This window comes from Lactuca sativa, chromosome 4 (genome assembly GCF_002870075.4).
Source record: "Lactuca sativa cultivar Salinas chromosome 4, Lsat_Salinas_v11, whole genome shotgun sequence".
Lineage (NCBI taxonomy): Eukaryota > Viridiplantae > Streptophyta > Magnoliopsida > Asterales > Asteraceae > Lactuca > Lactuca sativa.
Window position 1 is genome coordinate 405688889 of NC_056626.2, and position 10831 is coordinate 405699719.

Below are 10831 nucleotides of genomic sequence, written 5' to 3' on the forward strand. Positions count from 1 at the left end.
AGTACTTGTTATATAAAGTTTTTTCTCATACTCATGTCATTGACTATGGTCCTTATCATACTCATGGCATTGACTATGATCAAACCTTTATACAAGTAGCTATGAAAGGATATTATTTACTATAACTTCATATTCTTAATATGAGATATAGCAAATAGATTTCAAGAAAGACCGATTTTCTTAATAGACATTTACTAGAAGATATCTATATAGCTTAGCTTGGAGGTTTTCTTAATCCATGTTTTCCTGACCAAATGTGTAAGGCTTAAGATCCACTTGTGGATATAAAACAAATATCTCAAGGTTGGAATAGTCATTTTAATATAAAGATACAAGGTGTGCTTTTATATCAAGATGAAAACGAACGTGTGTGTTTACTAAGATCTAGTGAGAGGATAGTGATATTCCTAATCTTGTATGAAAGAGACATACTTAATCATTTGAAATGACATTCCGACTATGCAACGTTGTTCTCACCTTGACTCAAAACGTATTTCTAAAATTAAAGACTTAGGAATAACAAGATACATTCTTGGAATGTAAAATCTATCAGAGATATATAAAGATGAATGTTAAAGGTTTTAAAATTCTTTTGCACGAAATGGCAATATCTTGAAAGAGATCAAGATACAAGAATCCTTTGGAAGATTCTTGACATTGTCACATGACTCCATTTTTGAGTTTGTCTCAAATGGATCTAGCATATAGGTTTGAGCTAGATAAAATGATTTATATTCTATTTGCTTGACAAATGAATCCATCATTTATGTCATATCATGAGATACAAAATTGAATACATGGTTAAGTCACTAGATGACTGTGAGAACATTCTAAGAGTACTTAAGAAGAGCTAAGAGAATGTATATGAGATAACTAGTTTAGAATAAAATCTTAATATAAAGAGCTACATAGGATTTTGATTTCTAAATAAATATAGATAATTATGAATTAAAATTGGATTATGACTTCATTTTGGAATGAAGAGTAAGCTTAGTTGGAATGAGGTCCAAGCAAAACATAATGACATAATCTACTACAAAATAAGAATACACAACTTTTAAAGTTGAAGTCAAATATGATTGGATGAATGAGTTCATTGAAAAAAAAACTATGTTGATTTCTGCCATTCATGGATCACATAGAAATCTTTGTGATTTCGAGAGTTGACTTAATCAAGCTAAGGGACTCTATGTCACGAAAGAACACCAATCATATTCTCCAAGATATTTAAATATACCTAGAGTAAAAGTCAAATATGGAGATATAGTATTCACGAAATTCACACAAATTAAATTTAGTCGAACCCATTAATAAAGTCTTTTCTTTTAAAGCTAAGTATGAGTGGTCACACTTAATTTATAAGACTTTTATTATTCTAGAAATGGGATTTTGGTTTGGATTTAGTATTTGTATATTGGAACATTGTAACAACAACTATTACATAATGTTTTTGATATACTGGGATATGATCATTACATTAATACCTGTTGTGTTCTATATTAACATGTTTAATCCTTAAATAATCTTATTATTCTAAAGGTTCATATGTTGGATTAGTGTCTAAGTCCATAACTATTTTGGTATGTACTTGACCCGATGGTGCATGGTCCTTTTGGGTTGCCTTCACCAAAGTAACTTGATAAGATGAATTATGGAGAGAAAGGATTAAATATGATTTATTAATATATTATGAGAATAATATATTAAAGGAGAAATCATATTGTTTAATTAATATTAGTCAATAATTAATTGGTAATTAGTTTTGTGACTAAAAGAGATTAATTAAACTTAAGGGACTGGAATTGTATTTATAAGATAATTGCAATTTGGGCCATGGATTGCCTTATATTATAAGGTGGACGAATTCTAATGGGGAAGCCCATATGAAATCATCCAAGGCCTTGAGAAAAATGGCTCCATGGGTTGCTTAGGGCTTAAGCATCCAAATTAGGGTTTCCTTGTTAGATAACCCTAATTGCCTCACTATATATAGATCCCTTAAGGACCAAAAACGTGGCTAAGACTTCTCTAGGGTTTGTAGACGGTTTTGGGCCGCCTCCATCCTCTCTCCTCTTCATCCTCTTGCTTATGGTGTTTGTGAACCATTAGAGGAGTGACAATTGTGACTCTATGCTTTCTAAAGTCAATACAAGGAGATTTGGGATTATTATTGCTACATAACAATCAAGGTATGATCTAAACCCTTATTTATATGTTATCTTGATTATCATATGCTAGATCTAGGGTTTATAGTCTTGGATAACTTGCATGTACAATAGAGAAACCTAGATCCAAGCATTAGGGTTTGTATGAGCACATAGGATGTTCTTAGGACCAAAACCCATCAGTGGTACCAGAGCCTTGATTGGTTTCAATTGTATTGATGCATTATGTGTTTATTCAAGTTGCAAAATCGAATTTTGAGCTCCCTGGCTGATGAACTCTGCGAGTACCATAGTGTACTCAGCGAGTAGGCCTCAACTCGGCGAGTACAGTGTGGTACTCGGCGAGTTCGAGCATCATATGGAGCTATTTTCGAGATTTCTTGTTGTTTATCTTTGAGATACTTGCCTTTATCATATTAGATCAATATAAATCCTATTTTATGATATATATATATATATATATATATATATATATATATATATATATATATATATATATATATGACTATATTCTTGATCTAATTGAAGATATTTATCAATTAATAAAATATTTGTTTCCTTATGTGATAATTAATTAATTATTTTGACTAAATTGATAAATTGTTTTGCAAGAAATCATTAAATAAATATGGATAATTATGTGATTAATTGTTAATATAGATTATTTGTTATTTGATCCTTGTTGTTATGAAAAGTTTCATATTTCCCCTTTTAGGTTTTATAGTTTAAATTTGACCCAAAAGTTTTCTTGTTTTGAAATTTAAATAGTTAAAACCCTAATGTTTTGAAAAAGGTTTCAAAACTTGCCCTCAAGTTTTGGAATTTAAATTTTGATTAAATGGTTTAATTTTGATGTATATTTAAATTCTAAACCCTAATGTGTTAAAATGTTTCAAAACTTGCCCTCAAGTTTTGGAATTTAAAAGTTGATTAAAAGTTTAATTAGGAATGTTAAATTCTAAAACCCTAGTATTGTTTTGAAAAGGTTCAAATCACACCCTTATGGTTTATTAATTAATTAAGGTGTATAATTAAAAGAAGTTTAATAAATCCATAAAAGGTTTAGGTTTACAATTTAATTGAATTAAAAGTATAATTGTTAAATTAGACCACCTAATATTTTAAAAGTGTAAAATACACCCTATACTATATATAACATTAAAAGTCTAACATTATATATATATGTATGAGTAAAAGTCAGTCTTACCATTAGTAGGCCTCATTCACGAAGCTGGTCTATAAGGGGTGTTTAAGGAAATTGCCTATAAAATGGCGATTTAATGGGTATCCACTCTTACCCACCGCACTCTTGACTAGTGGAGGGTCGTTAGCCGAACGGGTAGGATAAGACAAAACCTTCCATTATAAGTATAATGAAGTATAAAAGTAACTAAATATTTTTCATAAAATTCCCAATCTTAGTTACTTAGGCAAAAGTGAATTGATGCAATTCCATGAAATTACACTTTGTACCCTTGCGAAGACGTTAGTGGAGCGTGTGTGGTTTACCGGCACACTAAATGGTTCTAAGCAAAGGTAGCAAAGGGTGACTCAATGTTTGTCATAGTTCGGTGGAGCGTGTGTGGTTTACCGGCACATCGAATAGGTGACTGTAACATGTGAGGGCACCATGTAAGTTTGCATGGTTTTTCACACCCGCTTTGTGATCCTCGGCATCCCAGTCACAAACAAGAGGGGCATATCAAGATTTAAACATGCCATTGAAAGTTCAATGAATCTCAAAGGATCTAGGAGTTTTCATAGATTTAAAAATTAAATTTCTTTTTCGTTTTTTGTGGTGGAAATTAGTGAATCGTCATTCACTTACCTTCAAATGTTCTGCAATTTGGGTTACGGCATCCCTCTCCCGAGTTGTAGAATATTGTGTTGGGTCCTAGCCTTAGTATCTCATTTGGGTGATTTTCTAAGGAGTCATTCAATCGACTAACTTGAATTCGTTTTCTCCCGTTTTGTAGATGTCAAAGTTCGACAACTATGGTCTTCCCAAATTCCGTGGAACAAGCTTTCCACATGAAGATGATATTCCATGATTCGATCGAGGAACAAGAAATCATGCTTCACTTCCTCCACCTCCTCCAATTATTCTCCCTAACCCACAAGTTCAAAGGCTTGAAAAGTTCAAGATCACTCAAGCCCTTTTGGCAAGTAAACATAAAGAAGGAAAGTCGGTGTGTGCACACGTCCTAGGGATGAAGTCACACATTGATAGGTTAAGAATGTTGGGATCCGTTGTCTGTGAAGAGATGGTTGTTGATTGGGTTCTTCAGTCACTTCCTAACTCATATAGTGAGTTCTTAAGAGAGTACTATATGATGAACCGCGACGTGACCCTTATAGATCTCACCTATATGCTTATTGCTGCTGAATCAGCAATGGTTTGGCGCAATAGAAAAGCAAAGTGGCTTGGTGAATCTGACTTCAAGACCTTTATGGATATAGACAATGACAACGAAAGACATGCTATGATCGAAAAGTTTGATCATAAGAGAAAGGCAATGTCTGAAGTAGTTCCATCTCATGTTCCAAAAGAGTCAATTTGCTTTTATTGCCAAGAGAAAGGGCATTGGGGACGAAGCTGCCCCATTTACCTAAGAGATCTAAGAGATGGGAGAGTCGAAACGTATGGCTCTAATATAGGTAAAATCCATTAACTAACTCTTTTAATATTCTATTCTAGATTCTTAATACATAATGTGATAAGATTACAATTGATGTTTTGTAGGATCGAAGAAAAGAAAGGAAGCTTAAAGGAAGAAGTGAGCAGAATCTAACCGTGAAGGAATGGATTTCGATCGCATTTCTCGAAGATTAGATTCTTGAGCTACTACTTAGAGTTAGAATTAGATTGCTAAGAAAGATGTATTAGCATAGTTTTTCAATGAATTGCATATTAAGGACAAAATTTTTCCGCAATAAAATAAAATTTGATTTTATATTTATCCTTCCAATGGCGTATATAAAAAAATGATGTTTGAATGTTTCTATTATTAGCAATAATGGATTTGGTTCTTATTATGTTATTTATGGAAAGTCAAGAGTTTACCAAATAGGGAGAGTTTCTCATCGCCCAAGTTTCAATTGGACAGAAACTTGGAATCATTCAACTTGGTTGCACGATGAATGAGAAATTTCATATTTGAAAATTAGACTAATTCATTAACAAAGTGTCAAGTGACGGACTAAGAGATCGAGCACACAAAGTTGCGTGTTAATCAAGTCCACCATAAGAGTAACAATGATATTCGTCATGATTTACTAAAGGTTTAGTAAATATGATTATACTTATAAGATTAAGTGTAATTCTGAATTGATTGAAAAGGTTTAAATCAATAGCAGAACGAATAAGAAGAATCAAATAGGCAGAAAGATAAAAGTTTCTCCATTCTAAGAAGAAGGGAGAGTACCTTTTATGCTTTATGATAGGTCTTAATGATTAAGAATCATATCTCAATTGATCCTCTAAGTGAATCTTAGTACAATTGTATGTCTAAGAAGAGGAATCAAGAATTGAAGAAATGGTTAAATCAAGAATTCAATCATACTCCGTTCCAAAATAAGTCTTAGAGTTAAGATTGTGACATTGAGTGGAAAAGTATTAAGAAGGTTTATAACATTCATCAAATGTGGAAAGTTGTGATGTCTTGGATAAGACAAAGACCAACTAGGACCAATTTATGAAGTGTTTTGATAAAAGCTACACTAACTCTTGAATATTTGTTTGTCAAGAAATGTTTATTGACAAGAGAATCTTATATGTCAAGGAGTCAGTGGGAGTCTTAATGGTTTTGAAAGGTTTCAAGAACAAATCAAAATAGACCTCATCGATCACCACTAGCACACGAGTTGAGGTTTTCAACCTATCGTGTTGACGTTATTTTGTTTCTGTGCGATTCCAATTGAGTTAATCATGCATGTGAGTTCTATGAGTTCTCATTTTGAACGCATAAAAGGCAAAGCACCTTAATCAATGAAAGGTACATTGATAGGAAAAGGTGAGTTGCTTAACTACTTGGAAGACATGGTGGGCAGCTGTGTTACCATAAGGCAAGAAATCAAGATTAAGAAAGTTCGATCCATATAAGTTTGAATTTGTCGTAAACCTTGGTTTTAACAAATTCACATGGATAGGAACACATACACCGTTTAAATCTAAGTGTCATAAGATTTCCTCCTTCATGAAAATGATTGTGAGTAAATGCTTTCACTAAGAAAGATTTTAAGAAGATGGTAATTGTAAAATTGCATTCTCGAATTCAATCATGGTTACGGTATCCCTTTCCATAATTTGAATTGTGAGGTTTGGCAATTAGTCTTAATTGTTTAGACACACATATGAACTATCTAAGGAAAAGGTGTATAAAGAGGCCTTGATAAAAGATTATCAAAGCATTAAGTATTAAAAACATGGACTTAAGAAATTCAATAGGTATTGTTTTTCTGGAAGTTAAGATGTTTATGAATACATGTCGAAGCTAGTGGGAGCATAAGTGTTATGTTTTATAATAATCATCATGATAGTGGGAGAATAAATGTTATGATTGTATGATTATTAAGGAAAGTATTGCAAGGTTAGCAATATTAATTATAGAAAACAAGAGTCATACTTTGCAAAGTTGTAAGAGTTGAAAGGTTGTTTTGCTATAATTAAGGGAGAGAATATTATGCTTCATTTCAAATCTAAAGGCTTAGGTTGTGGAATGTTAATAAAATTTAGTCAAAGGTACATAGTGTGTTCTTAAAATTTCGATTATGATTACGGCATTCCTCTTCACAATTCGAATTTTGAGAACATAGCAAATAAAACATCATGCGTCTTGTCCCATACGCTTCGGGTATGGGATCGATTGCAGATGCTTTAATATTTGACCATTCTAAATTTTTCCAAATGTCTAGCGCATTTAGAGGGAAAAGGGACTAGAATCGGTTTTGACTAAAATAATTAAACAACGATCAAAGGACAATCCAAAGTTCGACGAGGATTGGTTGCTTGTGAGTAGTTGGAAGCATGGTATTGAATGGACCATATCGACATTATTATGAATAGAAAATATTCTATTAAGAATGAGTTGTCATATGGAAAATATGGAAATGTTTCCATATTGGATGGACCATATCGACATTATTATGAATAGATAAGATTCTATTAAGAATAAGTTGTCATATGGAAAATATGGAAATGTATCCATATTGGAAATTGAATATTGAAAAATCTATGACTAGATTAGAAACTTTTATGCAAAAGGATGTTCAAAGGAATGTACTTTGAGTGAGAGACATCATATCTAAGGAATTGTATTGTAACAATCTCTGATAGAGGACTTTGTAATATCATTGGCAATAGTCTTTGTGACTTTGGTGCAGTGATATTACGAAAGGATCATTGCATAAAATGTTAGAATCTACCATATTCTATAAGTAGCAAGAATTTGATATTCTTTCACTTATGAAAAATGGATTTGGAAGTTATGAAATGAGAATGATTGGAAATGTGTTCAAAGTGAGAACTATAGGTAAACATTGTGTGCATGCTAGGAGCATGGGACAAGTGTAATAATTCAAGTAAGAAGTTGATTACCCGAAACGACAAATAATGAGTAATCGATATGGTGATAAATAAAGGGTATTTTATTTATGCTCAAAGGTTTGAGGCCATATGGGATTAGTATTATTCTTGTGTTTCACTTTGCATGTTTTGACTTCCTGAATAATTTAATTGGTTTAGAACAGTCAAATTATTCAAACGGGCCATAGTCGTTCATATGTTGGAAGTAGGTATGAATGAAGACTGTCATGAATTGGTGTGTGGAATGTCTAAAAGAGTATTAGACATAAGCAAATGTTTGCTGCAACGTTCGTGAGTGCTTATGAATATGAATTTGAGCATTGGATTAAACACACACTCACTTGGATCACTCAATGAAATTGTATCATGAGTGATTGGTGAGACGATAACATCTTATATTCTTGAAACCGAGATGTGTGAGTTGTATCTTGCAAATCGGTTGCACATTGATAATATGTAAACGCACTAGTAACTTGGTGTTATAAAACATATTGTTGTGTGTGATTCGGTGAGTGAGTACAAGCAAGCATTGTATCAAATTTTATCCGTTCCTTTTATCCAAAGTAGGATAAAAGCGATATCTTTGGGCCCCTCGATGATTTAGTGATGAAAAATGTAAATGCTCGGCCGGGCTAGGGCTAATTTGATTTGTTCAATTAGTCAGTCGTCATAAATCGGGAATCGAGATATTGTACAAAGAGAATTATTTGAAATCATATCTCATATGATATCTAGAATGGAGGAATATATGATCCCTTATCTAAGAACACGTGTATCTGATAGGATCAGAGTTGACAGCGGCTTTGGAAAGCTACGATTGCAGATTAGGATCTGAAGTCATATGCATAATAGTTATTAGACTTATCCAAGTGGGAGACTGTTGGATTAGTGTCCAAGTCCATAACTATTTTGGTATGTACTTGACCCGATGGTGCATGGTCCTTTTGGGTTGCCTTCACCAAAGTAACTTGATAGGATGAATTATGGAGAGAAAGGATTAAATATGATTTATTAATATATTATGAGAACAATATATTAAAGGAGAAATAATATTGTTTAATTAATATTAGTCAATAATTAATTGGTAATTAGTTTTGTGACTAAAAGAGATTAATTAAACTTAAGGGACTGGAATTGTATTTATAAGATAATTGCAATTTGGGCCATGGATTGCCTTATATTATAAGGTGGACGAATTCTAATGGGGAAGCCCATATGAAATCGTCCAAGGCCTTGAGAAAAAGGGCTCCATGGGTTGCTTAGGGCTTAAGCATCCAAATTAGGGTTTCCTTGTTAGATAACCCTAATTGCCTCACTATATATAGATCCCTTAAGGACCAAAAACGTGGCTAAGACTTCTCTAGGGTTTGTAGACGGTTTTGGGCAGCCTCCATCCTCTCTCCTCTTCATCCTCTTGCTTATGGTGTTTGTGAACCATTAGAGGAGTGACAATTGTGACTCTATGCTTTCTAAAGTCAATACAAGGAGATTTGGGATTGTTATTGCTACATAACAATCAAGGTAACATCTTAAACCTATTCTTATGTTAATATGATTACTTGTATGCTAGAATTAGGGTTTATAGCCTTGGATAACTTGCATGTATAATAGAGAAACCTAGATCCAAGCATTAGGGCTTGTATGAGCACATAGGATGTTCTTAGGACCAAAACCCATCATCATAGTCGGTCATGATTGTGGGAGAAATTATGAAGTAAGATTAATATAAAAAGGATTGCTTGACTCTCACTAGATGAAAGTAGGCAAGAAGTTGTAACCAAGTTTCATAGGTACTTGTCAGAGAACTAGTACTGAATAGACCCGCATCAATATCATCTCATAGATTGTAGTTATGAGTGATACTTGATTAAAAGGTACTATCTTTGTGTCCTTAGAACCTGAGATACATAGTGGGACTTAAGTATAGGGAGTATTGTGCTTTGATATGGCCAAATGTTGTTCCTTGACCGGGCAGTTAGAAAAGTCATATTCGGGTATGGTGTGAACTATGCAAAAGGCTTATGTAGTCAAGATGGGATTTGTTCCTCTTATGTGTTGAGAGTTAGAAATCTAACGCGCATTACCCAAAGTTGAATTACAAATGAGATTGATTGTGATCCAAGGATCATGTTCAACAGGATGTCTGTAACAAATGGGTAATTGATAAACTTACCTTAATACATCAATTGAAGCTAAGAACTTTTGGGAATTGGATGTTGATGAATGGCATTCTTCTTCATATGTTATTAGGGGCAGTAAAATGTTGCTAGACGTTCACCGCTATCTATATCAATCTATGATGAGTCTTGTGCAAGTGGGAGATTGAAAGATCTGGTATGCCCAAGAGTCATTATAGAATGATATTGCTAATAATATATGATCCTATAGGGTCACACCATACAGCAAGTTACCATCAATTGATTATTCATTAGTATAATTTGATTATTAATAAATATATCAACACTTGTATTTAATTGGAAAATTATTATTTCATGGAAATAATATTTTACTAATTGGGAATTTATTATTTGTGGAAATAATATTTATTGGAGAAATAAAAACATATTAAATATATCATAAAGTATGATAATTTATAAGTTATATTTATATCTTAATAAACTAGTTAGAGTTTATTTATATAAAAGGGAGTTTTATATAAAAGAGATATTTATATTTATATGACTAGTTATATGCTATATATAAAATAGAAACACTTTATATAAAAGATAGACTTTTATATAAAGTTTGTATAGTTATATAAACACTTTACTAGCCATGATTAAAGCAAAAGTCACTTTTTTGTTGTCTCCTAAAGGAGCATGGCCGAAAATATAGGGCATGGCTAGGTGATGATGTTTTGATTACTTTATTCAAGCATGCTTGAGACCCATGCTTTGACAAGATAGAAGGTATGGACCTTTGGATCTTTGCTCAAGTATATAAGCATAGGTATGGAGAGCTTTGAAGGTGTTATTTTCTCTCTACTTTCTCCTTCCTTTCTTCTTGTCTTGGAGCCCCAAAACTGTGAGCATAGAGCTCATATAAGGGCTGCAATATTTCGAAAATAGAAAGCCTTTATTCC